Source organism: Poromitra crassiceps (genome assembly GCF_964638095.1).
Source record: "Poromitra crassiceps genome assembly, chromosome: 3".
NCBI classification, from domain to species: Eukaryota; Metazoa; Chordata; class Actinopteri; order Beryciformes; family Melamphaidae; genus Poromitra; species Poromitra crassiceps.
In genome coordinates, this window is record NC_139625.1 from 62,909,671 (window position 1) to 62,928,600 (window position 18,930).

An 18,930-nucleotide genomic window follows, 5' to 3' on the forward strand; every position below is an offset into this window, starting at 1 on the left:
AAGCCCGAACGGGAAGTGAGCACACGATAGAGACTTAGCTCGCTCCCGGATCCCAAACCGCCGCCCTGCCAGGGTCTCATCCCCTCTGAGCACTCTGGGAGGGCAGTGATGTCATCCAGACAGCCAACCACACGCATGCAGACACACACAGGCACAGAACTCAGACATACACATTACGCACATCGTGGCTCACTCTGGCTCCTTAAAGTAAATTCCAGCGAGCGCCACACCCCATGTCCCGGATCACTATCATTTACATTCCTGATGAACGCAATCGAGGTGAAGGTCTTTATCTACGAGGGGTGAGCGAGTGGGAGAGTCCAGGGTGAGCGAGCGGTTGGCCGGCCGTGATGGAAACCCTGAGAGAACAGGATCATAAGGTAGGGAGAGAGAAGGAGAGAGAGAGAGAGAGAGAGAGGGGGGGGAGAGAGAAGGAGAGAGAGAGAGAGAGAGAGGGGGGGGGGAGAGGGGAGGAGGAAAGGGAGGGGGAACAACACCTTTGATAAAGCGTGTGAAGGAAGTCATTGGAACATGTGGTGGTCACCGATGGGTCGCGGTGTCGGAAAGGTCACATTAAACATGACCTTCCATCATGAGGCTGGTCTCCCGAAATGGTATGACTTTTAACTGCTTATGAAACAGTCTCAACTGAACACTGATGGCTCACATCTGACATACATCAGCAAATGAGACCATCAGCGAGGAGGTCGGCCATTTCTATATTGTTATTCCAAATGCCTGTACACTGACCAGGCAAAGTGTCCGTCCTGTGTCACGTCCGTGTGAAACAGGTTGTAATTTTTGTTCCGGGCGGCGAATGAAGGAGTGACGTCAACCTTATGCAGTAAATAAAACAGTGGGGAAGGCTCCCTGAGTGGGAGAAGCCCTGCCTGGCCTGCCGCGGCTCAGACAGCACGGTGGAGACAGCGGGAGGAGCCTCGCTGTTCAGGAAATGCAGTTTTCGTTACGGGTGAACAGTACCACTTTTGCCAACTGGCGTCGCCACAATCAACACAAAATGAAAGTTCCTCCCAGTGCTTTAAAATCTAAATACATGCGAAAAGTGGAAGAAATACGTTCCAATTATGGAAAGGAGACACAAATAGAAACAGGCAGTATTTGACACCCTCGTTCAGTTTTCTACTGTGATTCAAGTTAAAAAAAAATCTTATTTGGGTTAACCATGACCAAAACCTTACACTAACCCTGACCAAATTGTTTTTAGTTGCCTAACTTCAGTCCTAACCTTGAACCTTCACCGTAACAAAGTTGCTTCATTTCATCAACTTAAACGTTGGCTGAACTTTTCATGAACAGGTGAAAAATAAATGTCTACATTCATATTATTGTAACAAAGTGATGAAGGAACAAGTTTGTCTGCATAACATGTATCTGTGATTGAAACTGTGTTTAAGTTCTAATGGCAGTCAGTGTAGTTTTTGTATTGTTATTGTGCCATATATTCCATTTAAATGGAATGTACAGTAGTGTGAACAACTTCATCTACTCAAATGAATAACCATTATTTTGAGTTCTACCTATTCGTATTTGTGACAATAATCTAACAATCAAAGTTCCCTTCACACATACAGTAAATCAGTCTAATCAGAGGACTTTAATCCCCTTACATGTACGCCATTACTTTTGAAATGATGTCTGTCATCTGAGGTTTTGCTGTTCTTTGGAGGCGAGCCAAGGCAGTATAAGAGGGTTTGGTTAAATGACCACCGAAGGCATCTGCTGAGCTTTGTCATGTCAAGGGTGTGTCCTGTACGGAGGGAGAGAGAGAGAGATAACGGAGAGAGTGAGAGAGGGGAGAGAGAGAGAGATTGAGAGACAGAGAAGGGGGTGAGAGAGACATTTTCTTGCAATCTCGACATAATTGGTCGTATGGGTTGGAGGACATGTAGAATCTATGACACATAAAACCCATAAAACCTGCAACTGATAAGGCAGCATGTGAACAGTTTATGGTATAATGCCCTTTCTTTGAGACAATGGAGTATGTTATTCTTCAGCCCGCTAACTAATTACATACCAGACATCAGCAGAAATACATTTAGGCTACAATGTGTTTGTGTGTTTCAAAGGTAAATCCCTATCAGGAAGAGTGATGAAGACTTGCAGCCAAAATGCCAAATGTGTGTTTTCATGTCTAGCCTATGTCTATGATGTAAATGTTCAACACTGCACCGGGTCGTCTGTCTCTCCCGTTTTGCCAATGGAGTCCTGTTTTGGAGTCTTCTTGGCTAATATCATGCATCACAGCCTAAATGGTCCTTTTAATCCGATCAGTAGTGAAATAGCAATGAAATGACGTTCTGTCAGTGGAATATATTTTGCAGATATTTTGCTAAGCTCTTGGATTTTTTTCCTTCCATAAACGCGATTGTGAAAGAGTGATTAGGAAAGCCATTTCCTGTGTTTAAACATGTTGGACAGTGTTTGTAGATAAGTCAGAGAATGAGTAAATGAGACAGATGGATACACTCTGGGCTATCTTGAGACTTTAATAACCCACAGTCATTTGTTGGTCGTTGACAGTTACATGACAGTACATTCATAACATTCATCACTTATGAGTTATTTGAAAACTATTTTACATGCAAGACGGCTGAATTTAGGCGGTTTTACCCACACAGCTGTACTGTGTATACTGTGCCCCCACTGTGTGTCAGGACAATGCAGCGCCTTGGAGTGAGCTCAAGTGAGGTTTTATCCAAATTGGGAGAGAATCAAACAAAATATTAGATCAATTTCCTTCAAACTCAACCCAACTGGCTTGTGATCCCATTCTTCCAAGCTGATGCCGTTCTCAGCCTCACCCAGCATTTATATGCTTATGCTATACCTCTGTGCTGAGAGGCTTTGAAGTGCAAATTCAGCCATTATATTGTTGCGAGATGAGGAGCAGTCACAGTTGTTGTTTTGAAAACAAAACATATAGATTGACTGACAGACAGACAGACAGACAGACAGACAGACAGATAGATAGATAGATAGATAGATAGATAGATAGATAGATAGACAGACAGACAGACAGACAGACAGACAGACAGACAGACAGACAGACAGACAGACAGACATAGATAGATAGATACTGTAGATAGATACTGAGAACTTTCTCCCAGCTTTTGTTGTTAAAACTGTGTGGAAACAATTTTGGGAGTTTAAAAGAACTGCATTGCAGAAGCAATCCAGACTGTTTAGGGCAGCCCTTCATGCAGAAGCGCCGATGACATGCAGAAGTTGTGTGCTTGTAAACACAGATAAAATGGAATGAAATAATGTAACGTTGCTCGGGACATCCATTGCCAATGTTTTAAAAAGTAAAAGAGCGATGTGAATATACAGCACGAAATTCCGATGTGAATTTTGACCCACCTGTCAATCAACAGATGTGTACATGTCGGAAGTGAATTTCTGAAAAATCCACCTTGGTCCGAAAAAATAAACACCGCAATAACGCTCAGCGAAACTTGGCTGTTTGTATGCACAGTTGCATTAACTGATATAGGTTCTGAAAATATTATTGACGTGCGAGTTAATCGCACGAAAAAGAAAACCTTTACAAAGTGATTGGCTGTATCTCCAGTTTGTTTCACTACAGAGGAGAATGTATCTCCAGTTTGTTTCACTACAGAGGAGAATGTATCTCCAGTTTGTTTCACTACAGAGGAGAATGTATCTCCAGTTTGTTTCACTACAGAGGAGAATGTATCTCCAGTTTGTTTCACTACAGAGGAGAATGTATCTCCAGTTTGTTTCACTACAGAGGAGAATGTATCTCCAGTTTGTTTCACTACAGAGGAGAATGTATCTCCAGTTTGTTTCACTACAGAGGAGAATGGGGAGAGCGTCATTTCCGGTAACTTGACAAAGGGGCGTAGATTTTAGCGGGCGTACAAAATACTATTTTTGACAAGAAGTTCCCAGAAGATTTGTAGGCGGAGATCTCCAATTGTCTGGGAGCCGAGACTAACAGACAGGTGGGAAAATATTGGCCTGGAACATTTCAGGCTTTATGAGTTGATAATTTGAGAAAGCTCTGCTGTTTGAAATCTGATTAGCGGGTCTCTCTGTTACGCCTCCACGGGCCGCTTGAGATCAATGCTAATCCATGAGGAAACCATCAAAGAGTCTCAAGAGGCAGATCCACCCTGCTCACCTGACAGCTGCCTGGCCAGATTAGTGTGTGTGTGTGTGTGTGTGTGTGTGTGTGTGTGTGTGTGCGCGTGCGTGTGGCGTGTGTGTGTCTATCACTTCCCGTCTTCCTGTGCGCTTTGCTGCCAAGTTACATCTACTGTTCTATTGTTCTGCTCATACGTGGCTTCAATGCTTCAAAGTCTATCACCACCATGCAGTTTGAGGCTGGCTCTGGTCCAAGTGGAACTGCTTTTATCATTTATAAAAGCCTCCCTTTTACCTTTATAATCAAGTTAAAAGGGAGGTATGTTTATTGAGGTTTGAGGTAAACCTGGATGATGGAAATCCCATAGATAGAGATGCACAATATTGGATTTTTGTGTGTGTTGCCGATATCCACACATCATTCCCCCCCACCTATTTCACAAAACATCAAGTCTCTCCTGTAGTGGTATTAACACATTGTCATGCCTAATATTGTGGTGGCCCACTGGTAGATGCAGACATGAATACAATACTTTTCCAAATGTGCACTGGGCAAAATAAGAAAACTACTTCAACTTATATGTAAAACATGATTTATTTTTAAATTTATGTTAACATTTTCCTTCAAACCAATAAGATTTGACCTATCATACTTAAACAGGTGTGGATGATGCTCTCCCTGAGACATTCCTGACAATAGCCACCACAAACAGGGCAGATTTGGACATGGTGTCCAGCAGTTAGTCAAGCGTCGGGCATTTGGGCATAATTCAAGCGTCATTTTATTGGCCTGTCATATCGGCAGAAGTTTTAGTTTTGGGCAGATGCCGATATTTCATTTTAAAGCCTTCATTAGACGATACCGATGACGTGCCGATATCATTGTGCATCCCACAGCAGGACTACAAAATCTTAAATCAAACATTGATCAAACTACAAAAGGGCAGAATCTGAATGAATACCGCTGTCATCACATGTTTCAATTCTCTGTTTTCTGAAAGAGTTGTTTGTTGGATTGACTATGCCATGGTCCCAGCAGACATGGAGGAACCTGATCGTTTCTCCCTGTAAGCAATGACGCATCAGCAGCTGTGACTGACAGACAGACATACAACACGCAGTGAAAGAGGTGTCTCATATGTAGCGTGTTTTTGGACCAGTTGGTGCTCATTTCCATCGGCATGTTTTTCAAAAGGCTCTGCTTTGAAACGGCACTTGGCCACACCGGGGGACCTCTCTGTTTGCAGTCTATGATCCGTTCTGTTAGGCCGGCCAGTGCCAAGTTCTCACAATACACGTAATGGCTGGTGGTTACGCGTGGCCCGGGGCTCCCAAACGCACCACGTCTGTGAAAACAGCCATCGGAACATCCTCTTTAAGTGTTTGCGATTTACATCAAAGTCCAAAACGCTAGAGAGGTAATGATTATCAGCTGTACCAATTGATGGCAGCAGACGCATGGCATGCCTGCCCCATAGACTGCGCGCACACACACACACACACACACACACACACACACACACATTTAAATGATTTATTTATGTCCACATAAATACAGAGTACAAAGGACATAAACACTAGTAATGCAATCAGATGTTGGGAGTTGGTCAGATACAAGAGTGCCTAATTGGCGACCACAATAATGCATACAAAGAAGATATAATACCGCACAGGGTGATGACAAAGGCAGATTGACATACAGTTATACTGTAATACAAGATAAGGGACAGCATCCAATTTCAAGGGTACAAAAAGCAGCGCCTTCTCCATATTGAGCGACTGCCAATAATAGCAGATACTGAACAATACCTTGCTAACTGTTTGGCCCTTCTCTTAGGTAGACCAGCCATCTGAAGGCCTCTTACAACCAGCTTATGGACATGACCCAGGCTACCAAATATGAAAACTATAAGTTTACACCTGTAGCCCAGCTGTGAAATGGTCTGCTCCAGCTGTTGATATTTTAGCATCTTGGTTATAAAGGCCTCCTCTAGGCTGTGGTCAAAGGTACAGCCAACCTCAAGAACAAACACCTCTCTGAGATTTTCATTCACGACAACAACATCAGGAGTGTTAGCTGGAATATTAGAGAACACATCAGAGTCGTCACTACACAGACTGAACATGCTCGGCTTCACGGTGGAATGCTTATAGAGTGAAATAGAAGATCTAAAAATAGAGGAGATATCTTTTGATATCAAATCCACTATTCTATCGTGCCTACATATGTAAAGCCCTTTGTATGCATGGCAACCATTTAAGATGTGAGACATGGTTTCAGTAATCTGTTCATGACCATGATGTATACAGTGAGGAGCATGACTGTTCGGAAGCCAGATGGAAAGATTGAGCTTGGTTGGTAAGGCCTGTAGTCTTGCTTTTATAGTAAAGATAACAATGCTCTCATCTATAGCTAGGTTTTTAAATACTGCATGAGACACAGAGTGATCTGCTACAGGAAGACATGCGAGCTTTCCTTGGAGTTTCAACTCAGTCCACACACACGCACACACACACACACACGCACAATCCTGATCTATTAATTGCTCACTCGCTAGGTAAGTGTGATCCTTTGTTCGGAAATAGCTGTTATTAGTCTGTAAATTGCAGCCTGTCCTCCTGGTCCAGCCCTTCAATCTGAGGGTGTTTGATTCCTGTGTATAATCTCATAGTGGTATCGCTCCATGATGGGATGACGTCTCATGCAGTTGGGTAAGGAACGTTCCGCCCCCCCCCCCCATTGCTGGAGTCAGGGGGGGGGGGGGAGTCAGACTTCGGGAAGCTCTACACATTAAGCCCCATTTATTTGTGAAACTCTCCAATTCTGGACTAGAATTGGAGAGGTAAGAAAAACCAGAGGTAAGACCTACAGGTCGGAGAGCAGAAGTCTTTCATTGCACATCGTAAATGATTTAACAAAACACAAAGCACTCACTCCTTCAAATAAACAAAGAAAGAAAGAAAACACAATACATGGTGACAGGTTAGTTGCACTCAGGAATGGGATCAAATAAAATCCCAATAACCACATGCAGGATAGACCCCAACAAAAGGTGCTTAAGCTCAAGACTCCAAAACCTATATTGGTTATAGGTTTCTGATACAGAAAAAATAAATAAAAAGACAATGACTAAAACATTGGCTGACGTGCAAAACGGCGATGCACATGCAGGCAGTTCTCTGAAAGAAGACTATGTACACTTTTGTGAGTGACAAGTGCCTGGTGAAGAAAAATAAACGAATAAAATCCAAAATGACATTGTTTTCCCTTAAGAGGGTATAGCGGACATATTTCTACACTGCTACTAACCTCCCTGAGGGTTACTGCTGACAGACAGGGGAGAGGAGAGGTCAAGGTCACATCCCCCACCCTCACCTTCTCTCTCTCTCTCTCACACATACGCACGCACACGCACACACACACACACACACACACACACACACACACACACACGCGCACACGCACACACACACACACACACACACACACACACACACACACACACACACACACACACACACACACACACACACACACATGCATACACACACAAGATAGAGGCATAAAGAGAGAGAGAACACAGGAGAGAGAAAGTGGGAAAATAGAAAGAGTTATAGTAGAAAAAAGATCTACCTCTAGGAGCCGTCCACCACCACTCAGACTGTACAGCACACAAACAACAACGAACAAAAATGTGTTTAGCCAGAGAACGACCATAAACCCTCATTTTGGCCTTAAAAGGGCAGCGAGCGACGACAGTTTTCACCCTGGCAATCAAATCCATGTTCCATTTTAACAGCAGAGCCCTGCTGAGGCCCGGGCAGAGATCAGAGACGAGAGAGAGAGACAGGAGGGGGGGGGGGGGGGGACAGGGAGAATATGAGGGAGAAAACAAAGAGAAAGATGAAGGGGAAGAAAGAGAGAAGAGGGGTAGAGACTAGAGAGAGAGAACGAGCAAAGAAAAACAAAGAGACGAAGGGGTGAGATAAAAAGAATTTGAGAGAGGGAGATAGAGAGATAGACTGAGAGAGGGAGAGAGGAGACATATGGATTTGATTGCAAGCGGATGATGTCATGTATGTATGTCAGGTAATCAGCCCCGGGGCTGTGCATATCACACAAGCATGTGTGCGTCAGACGACAGCCAGCCTGCTCCCTCAGACAGCCTGCTACCTCAGACAGCCTGATCCCTCAGACAGCCTGCTCCCTCAGACAGCCTGCTCCCTCAGACAGCCCGCTCCCTCAGACAGCCTGCTCCCTCAGCCCGCTCCCTCAGACAGCCTGCTCCCTCAGACAGCCTGCTCCCTCAGACAGCTTGCTCCCTCAGACAGCTTGCTCCCTCAGACAGTGCTGAGTGGATAAGGGCAAGACTAGGCTGTGTCTGTGACAGCTGCGGAGGGATGGTGTGTATCTGCACTGAGACTCAGGTGCAGACTAGACACACACACACACATGCACATGCACACACTTTCAGTTGCTTCAGGGCATTAAGAAAGAAAACCAGTCCAGTCTTCGCAGACACACACAAACACACATCACCATACACTAATAGGTGTCTGAGTCTGCACCATAGAACTTGAATGGATAGAACGGTCATTCCCGTTCAAAGCAACATTCCTGGATGTTCGGAGCAGCGGCCGTTTTGGTATAGGTTAGCTTCTGAACAAACTGACTGAACATAAAGTCACTGAGGCGCAACGTTTTGCAGCACGGACCAAAGGAGCTTCTCTGTATCCTGTATGCCACGGATTGCTAACATGCTAATGTTGACTAATTGCTCGATAGAGAAGCTATGTTAGCCTCGTCGCTACTGTTAGCTTGAGTTTTGACAGTTTGCTAACAGACACATCTGCACAGTTCTCAAGGAAGTGTGACACATCTTATGGCCTTAATGCCCAGACTTGCATTGACACCATAGTGTTGGTGGCTCAGTGGTTAGTGCTGTTGCCTCACAGCAAGAAGGTCCCGGGTTTCGAACCCCGGTCCGTCCCAGGTCCCTTCTGTGTGGAGTTTGCATGTTCTCCCCGTGTTTATGTGGGTTTACTCCGGGTGCTCCGGTTTCCTCCCACCACCAAAAGACATGTATGTTAGGTTAATACTCCTGTCAGTGCCCCTGACCAAGGCACTGGCAAAAGAGCTGGAGTTGGTCCCCGAGCGCTGCACTGTGGCTGCCCACTGCTCCTAGCTCTAGGAAGGTTCCTAGTAGAGGATGGGTCAAATGCAGAGAATGAATTTCCCCATGGGGATAAAGGATAACTTAACTTAACTTAATAGTAACTAACACTTAAAATCCCCATCAGCATTTTATGCAAGTACCATGTCAAACAGTGGGAGGACTGTTCTATCCATTCAAGTTCTGTGGTGTGCGCAGCTATTGGATGCATTACATATGACAGCTGTACTTTTCATCACGTTTGCTCATAGATGGTATAAGCAAAGATGATGGCATATCAAAGCAAGAGACACCAACTTCAAGTCACTTCCTGTATTTGTGTCACGTGGGTTTTGCCCATGGTTTTCCACAGCCATGCCCACTTAGGAGACTTGTGGCAGTCCTGAGTGTATTGGAGTCAATGGGATGAGTGAACGTGATCTCAGATTATGACAGATTATTTTGTCCCCTTAGTCATCAAAGTAAATATTCGGCCCATTTTCCAAAGACACATATCTTCTGAACATTCTGACACTAAAATGGCATTTTTCAGACAGACCAGGAGAAAATTAAACTTGTTCAAGACCTGTCTCTGTCTCAGCAACACACTCTCGCAAGATTTGGCAACAGGAGCTCACATTAGCAGGGAGCGATTAGCAGGAAGCTACTTGTGAAGTTCGTTGATGTAGTAGCTAAATCTGTGGTTGGAAAAAATATTTTTTTTATAGAATATCTTAGTTACAACTATATTGAGCTAACAAGGGGAGCTTTGTATTTATACAGTATGTGTGTGTTTGTGTGGCGTTTGGGAACTCACGATCTCTAGTTCAAGTTAGATTGCTATAGCACTACAGGCTTTTGCACACCAAGTCCATATTTTTCATCTGAATTTGTTGCACGTTTTAAAATAAATACGACCTCATATTGTGTCACTCATATTTACACACTGACTTTAACTTTCGTCCCTCTTTAAAGTTTTCGGAACAGGTTAGATTTTCTGTGTTTTTCGCATCGCTCAATAGCTTTTTGCGAGCTGGGACCCGTCTGTGTTTTCAGATGAAGCATTAAAAAAACGCATACGAAAACAAACGGACTGTGTGTGCAAAGACCATAACCCCACGTCACCAGGCGTAGTCCTCTCACAACACTTCAGGGGAGAGGTGACCACGTGACCATTTAGGAGACTTGCTAGTACCATTTCTTACAATTGGCGGACCCTGGGTTGACGTATCTCTATATGGTTATGGGTTAAACCCCATAGAGTCTGAGGAGAGTTGGACTGGGAATGGTTTCTCCAAACAGAAATCATCTTGCTGCTTTGGAGACCAATCATAGCAGATCAATCTGTCCATCCGTGTTGCCCTTGTTTTTGTTGTCATTATTGCGTGATTTACATGGAAATCAAGTAGACACACTTGGAATCTCCAGAAAGTTCCTGTTCAGATGAAAACTGGCAGAGTGTGTTTGATGGGTTGCGACATGGGGACATGGAGACATGGAGAATGCACCGGAAGAGCGCGCTCAGGATCTAACGACTGAGGAAACTGTGTTGCCGAACCGCACACATTACTCATCCAAACCCAAGCCCGGACCTCCACATTTTTCTGTGAATTGTCAGACGTTACATAATACATCTTCATCCCACCACTACTTGTCATTTGGCAGAGGCTTGTCGCAGCAAACAAGTTTGTGTGGCCGCTCTTGCGTTTGATCCCCGCCATCTGGTTCAAGTGTACAGTAATCAAGGCCTGAATATGTCCAGATTCAGAAATAGACTATCTAATTTTGGATGACCGAATTGTTTGTTCCAAGAACAAACTGTTTGTTGCAGGGAAATGGGAGAGAACACAAACCAAAATGCATCATAATTTAGCTCGGCGGACAGTTTCTGGACTGCTTGACATGATAACTACAGAATGTGAAACGCTGTCATTTGAACCGTCAGAAATCAATCCAGTTCTACCCAAGAGTGCATTACAGTTCCCATGGCCTTATGGCAAAGCATTACAATGTTACTTTAGAGACCCCAGAGTGCTCCAGGGAAAAACCTCTCCAAACAATCAAATTGTCACACTTTCATACTGATACTGGAAGGTTCATGAGAGAGAGAGAGAGAGAGAGAGAGAGAGAGAGAGAGAGAGAGAGAGAGAGAGAGAGAGAGAGAGAGAGCTGTGACTTATTGTCTGGGCAGGCTGCCCAACCGTTGTCCTCCTGGTTGTCCTCCCTCATCCTGCCTTGAGCCCCATGGCCTCAACTTGTCAACATCGCATGTGACAATTACCATATGGAGCGTCTAGAAAACTCTATCGCTTCACCCTGTCCAGTATGTCTAATTTAAGATGGAACATCTCTGTTACATCATTTCTGGATGTAAAAAGTTGGCCTGCCAGATGCTTAACAGATGCTTGTGGATTCAAATCTGACCCATGGCATTTGGTGTGTGCCATCACCCCTCTCCCATCCTCGTCCCTCTCCACTGTAATTCCATAAGCGCAGAGAAGACTGAAATTAGCACTGGTGACTTGGAATGGTCCTGATATTTTGACTTTTGTCTCTTTTAGGGGTGCAATACGTGTCTTCACATTGACACGTTTAGGTACAAGGCTTTAGGTTCAGTACACATTGCAAACAAACCAAACTGCTGAACACAGTCTTCTACAAGGTTCTCATGGTAAACAAACTAGAACTAAGACGAAAAAGACAAAAGGTGAAGTGAAAGTGAAAAACATTGAAGTGAATGGTGACCATCTTTCAAATGTAAAAAAAAAAAGGCTCCATGCGGCTAGTCTGGAATAATCCAAGTCTACAGAAGCCCCGATGCCAAGTTTACTTGAAAATATGTCATTAACACCCTGCTTCTAGCTGAAATCTTCACTGGAGCCGTGAACTTAAAATGAAAATGAAAGTGATCGTAATTTTTTTTTTTTACGTTTGAAAGTTGGTCACCATTCACTTCAATTGTTTAAGAGAATGCTGTAACTCTGTTTCCTTGGAAAACGCCACAAATGTTTAGTGAACTAAAAAACTTCACCTGACCTTCCACCGGTATGTAACCGGACCCTGCTAGATGGTTTGTTTTCACATAACCATCTGGGAATGAGTCGCACAGGAAAGCTTTTAAAAGGGCGCACACTTTCAAAAAATACCTGGCAGGTGATTGGATGAACCATCTGTCTGTCACGGGGCTCACTCTTGCTGGTGTCACACTTAAAGCCTGCCCATAACTGCCTTTGGACGCTGATTGGTGAGAACCAATAGAGACACTGCGGAGCACGTCATCATTCAGAAACCACGCCCAAAACAGGGGAAAACACAAACTCCCGTCCAATCCTGGCGTTCTCCTATGTCACGTGCATGGCCGGGTGTTGCACAAAAAGATTGTATATACGGAAGATGAACACTCCAACTTACTTCATTGACAACATCCACATTTTTCTTCTCACCAACTCTCAATGGAGTACAAAAAAACTTACCTGGCGATTTTTTACATTTGTTCTCAGCTTTTAGCTATGTTTAATTCAAGGAAAATCAGAATCAGAATCAGAATCACTTTTATTGCCACAGTATGCAAGTTACATACGAGGAATTTGTCTTAAGCTGTGTTCACACCAAGATATATATTTTTCACTCTGTCGCTTGATTCAACCCTTTGGAATCGCTCTGTCGCTGTGATTAAATCGCTCCTCAACAGGCACACGAATTGACGGACATCTGGGGGCTATAACGTTACGCAATGTCATGATGCTTGGCCACTACGAGCCACCGTAGTTGTTTACAAGCTAAGCCTATCAGCGTGCTCCTAACGTGAGTTCTATACCGGTAGTACAGACTTCACTTCATGTCAGCTGTCAGCCTGTCAATGCAGTTTGTTGCCACACAATAAACCAGCGGTTTGTTCCAAGCCAGTGGGATTCTTGACTCACTCTCAACACGGCAGCCAATCAGCGTTGAACAGCGAGCGACTGATGCCAGCCTAATTTCGCTCGAGTTGGGATATTTCATCTCGGGCGACGAGCGTATTTTCTCCCTATCGCTCTGTCTCTGTCGCTCGGACGCCCAGCGATTTTTCTCCCGGGCGAATATACGCTCAATCGCTCGTTTGCATTGACTTTGTATGTAAACTCGATGCCAGCGAAAAACTTGAATAGGTCGGTGTGAACGCAGCTTTAGTGTCTGTATGCAGCGTAGCGGTCACATCAATATACAGAGATAAGAAGTAGGAAGATAACTAGTAAAGACAATCACAAAGTTGCAAGTGCAATCAAATCGAGTAAATATATACAATATGTACATGAGTGGTGAAGTGTTCTGTGGATGATAAATATGAATTTACGTTGGATTTACATGAGATTTACAGACTGAGTTAAATAGACGTTAAATAGGCAGTGGATTTACATGAATTTACAGTCTGAGTTAAATAAGAGTTTACATTGAATGTACATGAAATTTACATTACATGAAAGTTGAATAAGCATTAAATGTGCAGGGAATTTACATGAATTTACAGTCCCAGTTAGACAGGCATTAAATTAGATATGAGTTCCAGTTTTATGGGGGGGGAAGTTCAGTTGAGTTTAGGAGGAGGTAGTGAGAGGTAGAGTTTGTGTGTGTGTGTGTGTGTGTGTGTGTGTGTGTGTGTGGGGAGGGGGGGGGGGGGGTTGTTGGTGAGGCCCTTGGCGGAAGGGGTTTCCGGGCCTTGTTGGTGAGGCTGATGGCAGTTGGGAAGAAGCTGGTCTTGTGGCGGGTGGTTCTGGTGTTAGCAGACCTCAGTCTCTTGCCGTGGGGGAGTGTCTTAAAGAGTTTGTGGCCAGGGTGGGAGGGGTCAGCCATGATCTTGCGAGACCGCTTCAGTGTCCTGGCTGCATGCAGGTCCTGGAGGGATGGCAGGTTGCATCCGATTATCTTCTCAGCGCAGCGGATGATGCGCTGAAGTCTGTTGATGTCTTTAAAAGTGGCAGCAGCATACCAGACGGTGATGGAGGAGGTGAGGATGGACTCAACGATGGAGGTGTAGAAGTGCACCATCGTGGCCTTTGGTACTTTGAATTTCTTCAGCTGCCGCACAAAGTACATCCAAAATACATACATAACTACATACAAAATGACGCTGGTGTGTGGAAATGAACTGAGCTTTCTCCCCGTGATGGGCATGGCCTATTTAATGCAGTGTCTCTATGGTGGTTCCGATTCAAACCCATAGAGACACTGCATGAAATAGGCCACGCCCATCACGGGGGAAAAGCTCCGTTCATTTCCACACACCAGCGTCATTTTCCTTGAATTAAACATAGCTAAAAGCTGTTGTGTGGTGGGCTGCACAGACAACAAATGTAAAAAATCGCCAGTTAAAGTTTTGTTGTACTCCTGAGCAAAACAAGGAAGCCATTGAGAATTGGCGAGAAGAAAAATGTGGATCTAGCTGTCAAGAAGTAAGTTGGAGTGTTCATCTTCTGTATATACAATCTTTTTGTGCAACACGCAACCATGCACGTGACATAGGAGAACGGCAGGATTGGAGGGGGGGGTTCTGTTTTCCCCCGTCTTGGGCGTGGTTTCTGAATGATGACGCGTTACGCACTGTCTCTATAGATTGGAGCGTGGCAAAATGGATTTGTCGTGTGATCATGATCTCATGATCTTGTGCCAATCCAGCTGCTTTGCAAGGTTAACTGGCATGGGGGTGAGTAGATAATGACTGAATTCTGATTTGTGGGTGAACTTATCCTTTAAAGGTCCCAATTCGTGCAGCTGTAACCTCTTAAAAACGTGTGTCTCTGGTCCATAAAACATGATTCTGGATTAATCTGTCGAAAATATAGCAACCCCGTTTGTTGTGACGGAGTTCTCACTTCCTCATCTCGTCGCTTCCCAAGAATGGCCTGTTTCTATAATATATTCAGAACTAACAGTTCCCATTGGCCGCTGAGGGAGAGCCCGCCCCAGGCTCCCAGCGGCCAATCAGATTAGCGTCTGTGGACCAGCACGCTAGGTTGCGAGTTATCGTTAACTTAACGGTACTACGCTAAAGAGGACATCTCAAAATGCCTAGACTTACCGAATGCACCTCTGCAGTTGCTGGATCACGTACAGTTGGCGTCGCTCCAGCTAGAAGTGTTAATTTTGTGGCTATAGACTAAATGGTGCAGGTAGCTTGTGTGAGAGAGACCCGCGCAGTATGCAGGAGGAAGCTAGTGACGTCCCAATTCCCCCAGATTCCCCTCTGGGCAAACGAAGCGTTTGGGGGTGTGGCTTGGAGGAGACTGCAGGGGGACGCTGGATAGGGACAAATCCAACTGTGGCAGTTCTGAGCGTGTGACCACTCATTACAGGGAGGGCTGACAGCAGTATATATGCATTTACAAGTAAAAACAGCTTTTGCACAGAATGGGACCTTTAAGCTCTTTTTTTTTTACGTAAAAATCTTGCCCATGCAGTGCAGCTTTAAATGATTTCAGTGAGATACAGAACATATCTTACTTCAGCAAATCTCTGTTTCACTTCACTCTGCTGGCAGTACTCGTAATACAGTATTTGGTAACAGTGACCTCAGCCATTGTGAAGCCATGACATGTTTTATTATGTAGTGGGCAGGGCAGGAGACAGGAAGAATCTTGTTGTTCCTTGTAGTGCTGGACTCACTTAGTGCGTTCAGCTCACAGCCTGCATGTAGCCTGCATAGAATGCTCTTTTGTGTTTATGGAGTTATATTCATCGTATACTACTGTATGTATACTGTATACAGTATACATACATACATATACACAGTACTGTATAAGACTGTAGTCTTTCCTATTGTATGTCATGCATTGTTTCCGTTGCGCCAAACGTACTTATGTCACGTACACATGAGTTGTCCATATGTTCCTGCACCAATGCCCCATTGTTTGAACAGAGTATTTTCCTCAGCACAATAGTGACATTGACAACTGACAGCAACTCACCTAATAACAACCTGAAAAATCTCTGGGAACAAAGCTAAATTTTGTTCCCATCATATGAATGGATGACGTACATTGCCAGGCCTTTCGATAGGCTAGATAAAGTCACCACCTGTATTGTTACTCCTAATCACAAATGTGTATGAGTAAGTTAAGAGGAGGCTGATAATTGAAGTAAAGGTCAAGACATTGTGAACAATGTTCCACTGATAAAAGGCAATGTGTGCTGGCTTCGGTCTTGGTTACACTGGCATATATTATGGAAATCTATTATTCTGTTTGTGGAGCAATTAGTTTTAAGGTAGGCTATTTTAACACCAGAAGTAAGATACGGTATTAAACTACCTGACCTTCCTCATAAGGGAAGAGATTCTGACACTATAATGTATAGTGAGACTGCACCAAACCTCACTGTGAATAATCCGTTTCAGAGCCGTTACAAAACCCTGGTGAAAATGTAGCCTGGCAGGTGATAAAGAGAGCTGCATTTCTATATTGCGCGCTCATTGCTTCATACATACATACCTACATACATATATATACATATATATATATATATATATATATATATATATATATATATATACAGTATATATATATATCAGGAATCAGGAATGCTATTGCTAACAAAGCATTTGAGTGAAAGTGTCTAAATGTCACTTAGGTGTGGGCTGTGGATAGCCTGTTTTCCTGTGTCACAGATATGTGTTACATGTCTTTTCTTGTTCTGCTCCATTGGTCTCAATTACAAATCTTCATCCAAGAATTTCTTATTAAGCTCTCATGCAGACGAGCGTCCCCCCCCCCCGCTCAGCAGAATAAATGCCTTAAGCTGACAAGAGCCAGAAGGAAACAGTGTAACTCGAACTGCATGTCTCTCCTCACCTACTGCCCTGCCTCCCCAGCTGTGACAGGCCGGGCAGATATTTCACACATCGCACATACGTCAAGAAACACCTTTCCCTCTTTCTACCACATCCTTAGTTACTTTAGGAGACTCTCTCGCGCGAACACGAACACACGAACACACGAACACACACACACACACACACAGAGACACACACACACACACAGAGACACACACACACACACACACACACACACACACACACACACACACACACACACACACACACACACACACACACACACACACACACACACACACACACACACACACACACACACACACTCTCTAACACAAGCAAGCACACACCCCCTTCTTGCAAGCCTCTGTAATGCATAGCTCCATATAAGGGCATGCTGATGATGTAATGCTCCATAGGCAGGGAGCACATCCCTTATTGTTTGGTCTGACTGCAGGAATGCCCACATTACACAGAGAGAGAGAGGGAGGGAGAGCGAGAGACACCACATTACAGCCACAGAGAGAGAGAGGGAGAGAGCGAGAGACAAACACACATACAGAGGAAGAGATGAGTGCTGAGTGTGGTAGTACAGGCACATAATGAGCTGATGGCAGCGGAGCCGGGAAGACCTTTTGGCACAGGTAGGCAAACTGATACTTAACCGCAAAAAGTTGGAGGGAGAAACTTTGGGAACAGTTGGTGATGTGTTGATGGGCTCAGGGAAGACCAGATGTTCAGGATCCAGCATCCCTTTATTCTGGTGTCTTGACTTGTGAACAGTTTATAATGTAGAAGTTTCATTGTGTTCTTTTTCTTTTTTTGGAGTTTGGCTTCAGAGGTGCTTTTTGCTGTGAAGTTGCTATTGAGTTCTGATTGAAAAGTTTGAGATTCAGAGCGCAAGCAAGTCGGGAAAGTTTATGAAACTCTGTAAAATCATGTTTTTTTTAAAAGTAAGTTAAAGTCAGCATTTTAGAAGTAGAAAAATAATTATAGGGAGAGATTAGAAGCAATCTGAGAAATGTTTTAAATTCCATTGAAATCTGTTGCATTCATGTATTTATAAAATGACGGGGGAACTGTTGAGAAATGACTCACAAATTAATGACTAGATCTGTGATCAATTTGTTTAATTTGATATATCAAAAAGCGATGTCAAAATACATTTGTATTATTATTCAAAAACTCAAGAGGGAACTATTGTAAAATGCTGAAGTGATATCCTATCGTAAGTTTTAGCAGAGATCAACCATTGATATTGAGGTTGAAATCAGCTTGAATTCTTCTTCTTTGTCTACACAATTTATTGGCAGTATACAATTAATATACAGGAAGTTCTCTGGGCATAGTGACAGCTTAGAGTTTAACACTAGATCTACTGAAATGTCTGGTACTGTAAAAGGACAAGGACAACTATATCTCTCATACAGTGCAAGACAGTTGAAGATTACAGTGAGACATCATCATCTGGTGTTTATTTGTTCAACACGTCATGTACGTACATTCCATGATCTATCGGCATAACATCGACACATTATTATCAGTTTTCATTGCTGTCCTCTTCACTGATAATCGGTGGTTGTGGAGTAAATGAGGATTTTAATTACCGTACAAAATGTGATACACACCATTTGAAAAAACAAAAACAAATACCTATACTCTTGATTTCCGTCATGGAATTAAAACATTGTTATGGATTTCTGCTGAAGTTAGGAGTCATCTTTAGACCTGGCTTTGCATACAAAATGTGCTTTTGAGGAATTAATCATCTGTCGTGTTGAAATACTTACAGATTAATTTCATGTAAGGTTATATAGCAAATATCTCCAAAATGGATACAGC

General features: G+C 43.7%; 1 protein-coding gene across 2 annotated transcripts in view; it reads left to right on the top strand.

Annotated features, from left to right (window-relative positions):
- Positions 1–18,930, top strand: part of LOC310772644 (filamin A-interacting protein 1-like) — a 60,000-nt gene that overhangs the window by 30,935 nt on the left and 10,135 nt on the right. Inside the window, exon 1 of one of the 2 annotated variants that reach the window (XM_083632495.1) lies at positions 17,636–17,732. The exons of the other annotated variant lie outside the window; for it this stretch is intronic. The gene's annotated coding sequence lies outside the window, so the exon portion shown is untranslated. Of the gene's footprint in view, positions 1–17,635; positions 17,733–18,930 lie in introns of those variants that run through there. 2 annotated transcript variants of the gene reach the window in all.